The 10,884-nt window shown below is 34.2% G+C and overlaps 1 pseudogene; it reads left to right on the top strand.

Annotated features, from left to right (window-relative positions):
* The first annotated feature begins 5,580 nt into the window (after positions 1–5,580).
* On the top strand, positions 5,581–6,093 carry LOC143583115 (agamous-like MADS-box protein AGL80 pseudogene; annotated as a pseudogene).
* The last annotated feature ends 4,791 nt before the right edge of the window (positions 6,094–10,884 follow it).

Raw genomic sequence — 10,884 nt, 5'->3', positions numbered from 1 at the left:
CCTGACATTCCTTTTTAGAAACCCTAATGATTAATACAATCATATTCAAACGTATTACAATAAATGCTAAGTGTAAACAGGTCTTCGGGCAAGCTTTGCAGTATTTGTCTTTAGCGATCAGACCTGGTAACGATTAAGTGTGCTGGGAACAGTTCTCCGAGCAAGCTTTACTTAGAATATTTTCCTTAGAAAATATTCACCTAGCATACTTCAATCCTCTTGACTATATCAAACTTTGCTTTATAAAGTCCTAAGAGCAAACTTGTTCTTCAGAGATCCCTTCAACCATTTTTTAACTTAACTTATTAAACAAACCTAAGTGTGTTGGTAACACTATAGCTTGCTCTGAGTTGAACCTTGCTCATTAGAAGTCCTTAAGTAATTTCTTTAACAACTTCTTTCAAGTTTGCTAGGACCACTGTTTATTAAGAATAAACCTTGCTAGATTTACCAAACGACTTGGTTTTAGCTTGGTTTAGTCAAGAATTTGCTATGAAACAAATCTAGCTTGACTTTGAAGAACAGCCTTACTAGACAAAGTGAACCTTGCTCGGTTTATCACTTAAGAGGAATTATAGAAGATAACCTTGCTGGGAAAGCAAAATACCTTGCTAGACTTAGTATAAACTTGTTAGGAGGCCTAAGTTTGCTCGGTTTCCATACTTAGTCATTTTCAGGGAGGTTGAGAAGATTCCAAATTTCCTTCAGTCTTTTCTCATCCCAACATGTGACAACATATGTGTCTTTTGTACCATCATCTCCTCTAAACTGGGCTTCTTCTTTCCACCACTTGCTCCGTCACCGGAATCCTGGAATAGACTCTAACGCTGCTGGAAGCCGTAATGATTTCCGTTCCTCCTGTTGGAATTTTGATTGCCTCTCCACCCCAAATTATAGAATTGAAATAATTTTTATTCCGATTCGGATTACTAACAAAGTCAAACGCCTCCTCCTGGAAACCTACGGGACACTGAACAGTATCATCCCCTAAGAACGCCTATGATAATAAACCCTAGATAAGACCTTCCTAAGAAAAATATTTTTTAATTGTTTTTTAATAAATTAAACTACTTGACCTAAATTACTTTAACTAAATTAATTAACGGGACTGGCGGAACTGAAAGACAAAACATTCCTAATTTAGAGACTTAACTGACAATGGAGAAAACGTCTACCTAGGTAAGAATCAAATTGACGGACTAACAAGCTAATTGATTAAATGATATCGCGACACCAGTATCTAAAGATAACACAACTAAGGTTCGCTCAGGAAAGCTAGGTCACCTCTCGGTCTCACCAACAAACCCTAACTTACACTTAATTGATTTTAAAAACAAACTGGAAAACGAATGCTAAGGTGTTCTAATGTAGACACTCCTCTCGGACTCACCGACACACGAACCTAATGGAAATGAATTCTACACAATAAAGGATAGATGAACAATATGGTTTAACACAAACTAGGTCAACTAATCGCTCATGAACCCAAACCCGACAAGAACTAAACCCGCTTTCGCACAATCCTAATCCTAACAGGCAAAATCTATGAGACGAATTTACTTCCTATCACCTCTCGGTCTCTAATAAGGTGCTTACCCACTGAATTATATCAATCAACAATCTCAATAAAATCCTACGGTTATACCTACCGCAAACAAACTCTAAACACAAAGTAAAGACTTGAGCATGCAACTATCAATCAAAACCAATTCAATTAACCGAAGCACGAGATTATGAGATAATATCAATAATACGGGCAGCCTCTAAACACAACCTAATTCAACATTAAACGAAATTTCAATAGCAATTCAAGTCATATTAACCAAACAATCCATTCAACTCATCAAAACTGAATAATAATCATAAAACCTAGGTAGAACTAAGAAGTTTGGCCAAGCATTTTTTTTTTGGACAGCAGCTATAGCTCAAATTAAACATCATATTAATCACCAAAACATAATCAAAATCATTCAACAAACAATTATGATCATACACAACTCAATCCTCAATTTAATTGCAAAACAATTCACTTTTATGATCAAAATCAAAAGAGTTATGAACTAAGAACAAGAAAAAAAAAAGAATATGGGTGTTATACTCTTGTATGGGTCTGAGATGTTTGATGTAAATCGACCCCTAGCTGCTGTCCCAAGTCACCTTGGCATCCTTCTTCTTCCCTTGATCTCAAGAAGCTTGAAAAATAACTCTCCCTTGTGATTGCTGCTGCCGATCGGCCTCTAGGTGGTGAGTTAGATTTTTTTTTTCTTTTTTGATATTTTATAAATAATAAGCATGTAAGGCTTTCTCCTAGTGGTCTTGGGTCGGGCCTTGAGTTTGGTCTTCAAAAATTGATCATAAAGGCCTTTTTCGTCTTCCAAAACCCGGTCCTTTTCTCTATAAAACCCGCAACCTACGAAAGATATAAAACTTTGTAAGATCATGTTAAAACAAGCTAAAATCATTATTTATTAGCTAATTAAGCAATTAAAAAGATGATAAAAGGTGCGGAAAACAAGTGTGTTTTACAACACATCAAGTGTATATATGGTTCTTCAATTGTTTTTCCATGAAAAGTGAGGAATCCGATTAAATTGCTATGTCTCACTGAAAAGGCTCTCCCATATCTAACCAGAACAATAATCGGTAGCGGGTACGTGGCCATTTCTGGAATAAAATGGCTCTAAACCTCTCTAACTGGTGGAGGAATATAAGTCGTCGGACCCATCATCACCATCAAGGTAAGGAGCTTGCGGTCCCATGTTGCCCTGGTATCTCGGTGCTTGTTGTTGCTTGTTTCTGGGAAACTGGTACCGTGGGTACTGATATTATTGTGGTTCTTGGTTACTTTATGGATATTAGTACTGACCCCATGAGCATCCTCAAACTCGTCTTCATCTTCATTATCAAGATCTGCATCGTTCCATATGTTTCAATTCTCAACCCTTTTGTCACCCTGATTAACCCATGGCTCCTCTTCTCTGAACTCTACTAGCCCGTGATGATTTAGTGGAGCGAAGCTAATTGATCGGTTATCATCAAAGTTCAATTGTCTTCTCTGGTTATGGTTACCCCCTCCACAGTTTTACATGGCTTCTGTTACAGTTGACATTCTGGTTTCTGTTTGTTGGTGGGTTTTTTAGAAGATCGGGTTGTTCTTGGTTCAGTGGTTGATCTTGGTTATCGGGTTGGTAGTCATTCGGGTCTTGATTTTTTATGTTACTTATGTCTTCTGATTTTGGTATTGAAGTTGTGGCTTCTGTTTTTCGGTTTAAATGGGGTTTCAGAGCTGCTCAGTTTCTATTTGCTTCTTTTTTTTCAATTTCTGGATCAAACTGTAGTGGCTATTTCTCACGGTGATATCTTGTCTCCATTAGCGCAATTATTGGTTCAATGACACAAGAACCTAGTCATAAATGATGATGAACACAACCAGATAAGTGATGCAAGATTCGATAATCTACAACACAAACTGTTTATACAATCAATTGATAAATCAAACAAGATTAAATAACAAAACTCAATCAAGTTCTTAATCATTAACACACATAAAAACTTATTAAAGTTAGTTTACCTAAAACCCTAGCCTAAAGTGAATACAATGGTTTTAGCCTGACATCGTCATCATGAAATATTCGCCTATCTGATGAAAAGATGGAAGCATGTGATGAACTGGCGAACAAGAAGCTTTGATATGGTGCAAATTTGTCCTAGGGTTCCTCTCTGATTACCGGAATAGAAGATAGGTCGAAATAGGGGCTCAAAACTGATTATATTAAAGTTAGGTTTAATTTTCTCGTCATGTGTTGGTTCGCGTCACGCGAACTAGTCGTGATTATATTAACAGTGTTTTTCTTTTCATTTAATTCTCTGCATAGGAAAACGTGCTGATGTGTTCCGCTCTTGTAAGTATCCTTAGCGTCCGAAATGTTGAAACGCATAAGCACGCTTGAAGTACCAAAGTTCATAATATATTAAAACTAAAACAAAGCAATTAATATAATAAAACACACAACTATTACCCAACCATTAAGAGCATAGATATATTCTTACTCTTCCCAGATAATTATCTCTTTTTTAATGTGAATGAATTGATCATCTTCATTCATACTGATTATGGATCTAGTATTGCGATTATTGTTGATTAGGTGTGATTACGGCTCAATATGTGTTTGCATGTGTTTTGAGAGAGAAATTAGGCCGAGTAACGAGACGGATCTACCAAAATAACTGAATTCATTAATTAGAAATAAGTTTACAAGGTATATATAGGTCTCGACCCATTCTCAAAACAAGCATAGCATAAGGGTCCCATTCGCTACGCCATGAGCTACACAGATCCTAGCGAATGGCCTATAGTAACTTAAATATATACGCTACCATCCCTAGCGAATGAACTTTCATAAATTAAAAAAGAGGTCACTTGACTATCACTAATGACCAAAACAGTTAAACAAAGACCGAGACGATATAAAATGTATCAACATTTACTTTAACCCACCCCTATATATATATATAGGGTAAGGATCCTAAGAGAACCCTTTGCAAATTGAGAACTTTGAGAACCATTTTGGACCACTAAAAACACTTTAAAAAAATATTTAAAAATATCATAAAACAAAAAATAATAAAAATTTTAAAAAGTAAAAAAACCAAAATTCTTATATTTCATTCCAGTTTTATTAAAAAAATAAAAAAATAGAAAAAAAATAAAAAAAAACGTCATATTATACGCATATGTATAATTTTATATAATCTTTAGCTACGTAATATACACATATGTACAGTATCATGTATCATAAATTATACACATGTGTACAAAAAAAACATGTAAATGTATATATGTGTATATATTATACATATGTGTATATAATTTAGCTAAACCGAGTTTTTTTTTATGAAACCACGATGATAAAATAAGAATTTTGGTTTTTTTTACTTTTTTGATTTTTGTGTTTTTTTTATTTTATGATTTTTTTATTTTTGAGTTTTTTGTGGTCCAAAATAATTCTCATAGTTCTCAATTTCAAAAAAGTTTTCTCATGATCCTGATCCTATATATATATATATATATATATATATATATATATATATAAACACACACATACACACATATAAGTTTTCAAGACCAAGTATCTTGTAAAAATTAAATAAAAAAAACTATTAAAAAATAAGTTAATACCCTTGAAATCTTACCATTTAATGCAAAAAAGTATATTCTATTAACTATGCCAAGTTTTATGATGATATTTTGTTAAAGTTTTTTGTCTACGAATAACTAAACAAATATAGAAAATCAATCATAAATGATAACATTATGTAAAAAGTACTTTATTCACCTCATTATAAACGATTCATTTGAAAATTAATATTTTTAATCTTTTTCGATGTAATCATAAAATTAATTCAAGTAATCATTCGCTTTTGACAAAATCTTTGGAATTAATTACTACCATAGAAGGTAATTAATGGTGAAATATTCCACATTAATGAAATTTTTACTTATAAGAACCAATACCAAAATCGTTGAAAGCCACACACAAACTTCTACAATTGCATTGCCTCTTTTTCATAACTGTTGTCATGCCAAGGACCAAAGTGAAGCTTGCTTTCATAGAGAACAGCAAGGCAAGAAAATGTTCCTTCATGAAAAGAAAGGAATCTTTAACGAAAAAGTTGCATGAGCTTTGTATATTATGTGACGTCGTGGCATGTCTCATCTTATATAATCTGTATGAACCTGGACTTGAGTTGTGGCCCGATGACATAAATGTTTTCCAACATGTTCTCGATCAGTTCCAGAATAAGTCAGAGATAGAAAGGACCAAGAATATGTTGAATCAGGAAACCTATCTCAAGGAAATGATTAACAAGGTTAAGGAGCAGCTCAACAAGCAGGTGATGGTGAACCGCGATATTGTGAAGGAAAAGATAATGTCGAATTGCTTGAGTGGTAAAGTCTCAGTAGCTGACTTGAACCAAACAGAGTTGAAGGAACTTGTGTCCTCGACTCGTCTTAAGATCTCAGAAATCAATGAAAGGATGGAGCTTCTCGAAGGTGATGCCGCTACAGAAGCCGCCCAACCACAATCATAGTAGCCCCAACCACTGGAGGTTGTGGGTGATAGTAGTGATCAAGTTGTCATGGTCTAGAAAAAATAAGAATAAATCAGTGTTCCTAATCACCTTAATCTAGTTAGGGTAAGCATGGTGTCAAACCATAAGGAGTAAGCGGTTAGTGTACTGTGTAAATCATTCTTAACATTATGAATTAGTACCTTGGAGTGCTAATCACACTAGTGATAGTTGTAAGTTTCGAATAAACGAACACTTAGAAAGATGTAAAAAATTCATTTAAAGACAAATCACACCCAATTTTCAAGAATGCAACTAAACAACAATCTCATATCATTTAACAAAGTAGTTATCGATTACAAATCTGGTTAACTGAATAATCCGTTCTTCGACATCAACAAATTTAAACACACTGACATATATACACTTAGCATCAACAAATGTAAACACATGGCACTGGTAACCAAATGTTCCTTGCCAGTGTGACACAATCATGAACAGGTGTATGCTTCATCGACCTAAACAAAATAACAAAATCTATGAAACATGTTTCACAACAATTGGTTGATTAATCTTTCTCAAAAATACCAAACATTAATACTCAAAAATCATAAATAAGTTTCCACAATCATTCAGTTCTATTACATGAGAAAATGCTAAAAGGTTACAATACCCTACACCCCGGAATGATTCGAGAGTATTAGCCATTCATCGTCTTCATTAGATCTTAAATCGTGATGAGAAACACCATTTGGAATGATAACTCGATGATTGGAAGGTCTGGAGTTCGTATAAAAGCTCCTGGAAATGGTAAAGACATCAGGGACATGCTTTTTCTCAATGAACAACGAGTCCTAGCTTCAACGGAGACAGTGGAAGAGTTGAAAGCTAAGCTTCGTTACATTGATGAGCAATTTCAAATTCAGGCCATTCAGTTGGGGTTCTTTCCCCCGACAACACCACCACCACCTTCCAGTGGAGATGGCGGTTTTGGTGGGAACCTCTTCGGAGGAGATTTTGGGGACCCTTTCTCCCATCTATTCTGATATGCTCGTTAATAGTCCAAGGGATTGTGCTAAAGACTAGTTTTTAGGATTTATCAGGATTAACCTGATTATTTGTTGTTTTATATAATTTTATTTTATGTTTATGTGATTTTATTTTATGTGTTTTTAGGATAAGTTATGTAATCTTAGGACTTTTAGTGAAATGAAGTTTGAATTATGTCTTAGGGATAAGAATTGCACACACTTAACCAACCACCCTAACCATGACTAAGAGTCAAACTGAAAATTGTGAAAAAATTCAAGACACGGCCGTGTATTCCCTTAGCAAGAGCCGTGGATTGACAAAACTCAGCAACTGTTCAATAAATGCAAAATTCTGAACTGACATTTATGACACCCCTAACATGGTCGTGCTTATGTCACCATGGCCATGTTTTGCCGTTCTATGTGTCTATAAATGGCTATCAATTCTTATTATTTTGACATGCCCCTTTTCACACATTTCCACCAAGAAATTACCATTGAGACGAGAAGATGGAGGCCAAGTTATGGAAGACAGGGTGAGGTTCCTATAGATGTAATTAGGAAGTTAATGTGTTTACGCGAGACAGTTGAAGAATTGGAAACATTAACGTGGCGCCATAACGGAGAAACCAAGAGATGCATGATATGGTTGGAACACTATGTTTCAAGAATTATCGTGTAGACCGAAGGACGGCGAAGCTAGAAGACAGCCTCGAGTGGCTAACAGCTGAGCTCGCTCGTTTTGACCGGAACCAAGCCGAGAGGGCAACCCAAACGAACTTCATGTCAGGACCAGCCCATATGCAAACCTTGTTTGCATGAGGACCGGTATATTTAAGTAGTTCGGTTAAGTTTAGGATTCTTTTCATTTATCACTTGTACTCTTCGTTTCCTTTGTTTTAATGTTTGTGTACTCGTATTCCAAATCAATGAAATTTCATTTCTTATGTTTCTAAATTGACATAGCTAATTCATTTAGTTCAAAATGGTCGTGAAACGAATCGCGAGATTTGAAAACGGTTAAAAAATGAAAAACGAGAGCAGACCAGGTCAGCACGGCCGTTCCTTGCTGACCACGGCCATGTCGTAAGAGCCTGATGGTTTTTATCTTCTAGAAATCATCCTCTTTCACTTTTAACCACAACCTCTCAAACCCTAGGCGATTTCATGTGATTTTCCGGCTATTCCACCGATTTCTCATCACAATCATCAAGATATGTCAATTTATTTCTTTCAGTCTCGTTCTAGGGTTATATTAAGACCCACTTCACTTTCAATTCGGGTATAATCCTAACCCTAGATTCAAGTTCCACTAAATTTGTGTCAGATTAGGACTAAATAGCATGTCTAAACATAGTTTACATGCTTTGAAATGATTAACTGGTTTGAAAAACTGAATGTACACTAGTTTAAACATGATTTTGAGTCCAATTTGGTTAACTTTTGGTTTGGTTCGGGTTCAACCCTAATAACCGACCCATGACCGAAAGCATTTGATAAGTTTGATGAACCGGGTTGATACGCACGTTCGAGACTTCATAACTATGAATCTATGCACATGCCTTCATAACTCAGCACAGGCCGTGCCTTGCCTCTGGAACCAATATTAAATTTTCAAACGTATCTCTCTTGACTCGTTTTCTTTATTTAGGATGGCCGGGTATAATGAGGAGGAGTTCGAGGAGATAGATCACCCATCGTTACTGTTCGCGTGTAGTACACGAAGAAATATAGAGGCTAGCGAAAAAGTCGAAATAATTAAAACCTGGATGGAATATCCCCTCTACTACGTGTGTAGGGAAACACTCAGGAACGTGAATCAATATGAGAGGTGTCGGTTGTGACATCCGGCATTTTTAGGTTAACTCTGTTAACTAAACCCAGTTAAATCCTGTTGACTATGTCTATAAACTCAGTTAGTTCTGTTAACTATGAGTATGAACTCTTGTACCTGTGATGTCATGTATGCGTATATTTAAGTCAACGTGTCATTGGTGACTTAAACAAGGATAATTGACTAATTATAACTAGGATAATAAACTCGTCTTGCATGTTATAATAAACATGTCATATAACATGTATGATAAGTATAATGTGCTATGTGATTAATATGTTATATTATGGTTATTACATGATGATGTGATTGTAAGTAAGCTAAATGATTAAATAGGTTATATTGTATGTCATGTAACATGTTTATTATTTAAATGGAACCTTAGGTTATGTTACATAGGAAATGTTTATTAAAATATGTAGCATGTCACACATGAGTTAATAAAAATTAACCTAAGTAATTTTATTCATTAAATCAATCATAAAGGGTTGTTAATAACAAGGAGGTTACAACTATTGGATGCCAACACCTTTTCCTTTCCCTTTTCCTCTCTCTTCGGCCATGATACTCACACACACACATACTCTCATTTTCTTTCATACAAACAATCATCTTCTAGTATTTTCTCCATAACACAAGAGTTGGTGATTTTGGTAAACAAGGGTTTAAGCATTTGATCAAGCAAAGTGAGTAAATTATTATGTTTATATGTTTCTTTTTCTTTTAATTCATATGAACCTTGTATCCAAATGGTTGGATCATGAAAGGGGATGATCAAAGTTTGACAAGTAAAAAGGATTTTTGTATGTGTCTTGATTAGTATTTTTGAGTCTTTTATAAATACATGTGTTTTTACTTTTCTTATGAAATCAAATGGATAAAAATAAGACATGAAATTTGATTTGGTAAGAATGTTTCTTGTTGATTTTGAATCATAAATGTTTCTTGATGATTTTGAATCAAAAGGATAGAAAAGTTGTGATTTGTAGTTGATTGTGGTTAAAACTGTTTATTGGCAGATTAGATGTTACGGATTTGGATTGTTGATAACTTGATGATATGTTTGAGTTTTTGATCGATTTTTGATTCTATGAACATGTACTTTGAATCTAGTTTTCAGAAAGTCCGAAATCTTAATTTTTGGACACTGTTTGAATACTTTTTATTAATTTACAAAATCAGGATGCAAATCTAAATTAGAGAAAATAATTCTGAGTTGAGTTGTAAATTTCATAACTTGATGATAAAAATAGATATGGATATAATTCTACTTCTAGGATGTTTTAAATTGAATTAGGAATCTAGTCCTAATTCAATTGGACAAATATGGACAAATATTGGTCTTGCATCAATTGGACAAATATGGAATTTTTGACAAATTTTTGATTACTGCTGTGTTGTTGTAGAAATATAAATCATGTTGTTGTAGTATATGAATATTCTGGACGAATTGGTAAATCCAAAAATTGTGAGAAAAATATATGTTGAACCTAATACTGATGTGTACATGTGTGATTTATTTGGTAATTTAATTGTGAGTTTTGATTAATGAGAAAAATCGGTTTAGGTGGTATAAATTGTTAAAGGTGATAAAGGTGTTGGTTGAATTGAGATAATTGCAAATTGTGATATGTTAGTTGTGGTAAATTAAAACTTTGACTTTTTAAGTCAACTTAGAACTAGTTGACTAAATAGTTTCTTGCTTGTGATGTTGTGAAAGTGTATTGATCATAGAATTGCAAGGAATATGGCTAAGTGTGTATACTTGATGATTGATTAAGTGTGACTAGAATTATAAGGTAAACATTCTAAGTCCAACCTTTTTAGTCAAAGGTCAATATTTTAGTCAAAGGTCAAAACTTTAGTCAAAGTCAACTTTAGTCAAAGTCAACAAAAGTCAAACTTTGGTCAAAAGTCTTTTTAAAAACAATGGGAGATTGTTGGATA

Source organism: Bidens hawaiensis, unplaced genomic scaffold (genome assembly GCF_021521415.1).
Source record: "Bidens hawaiensis isolate Kalapana, Puna unplaced genomic scaffold, B.hawaiensis_p1.1 tig00032129_1, whole genome shotgun sequence".
Taxonomy (NCBI): domain Eukaryota; kingdom Viridiplantae; phylum Streptophyta; class Magnoliopsida; order Asterales; family Asteraceae; genus Bidens; species Bidens hawaiensis.
Note: the sequence above shows the minus strand (reverse complement) of the source record. Positions and strands in the feature narration are given on the sequence as shown.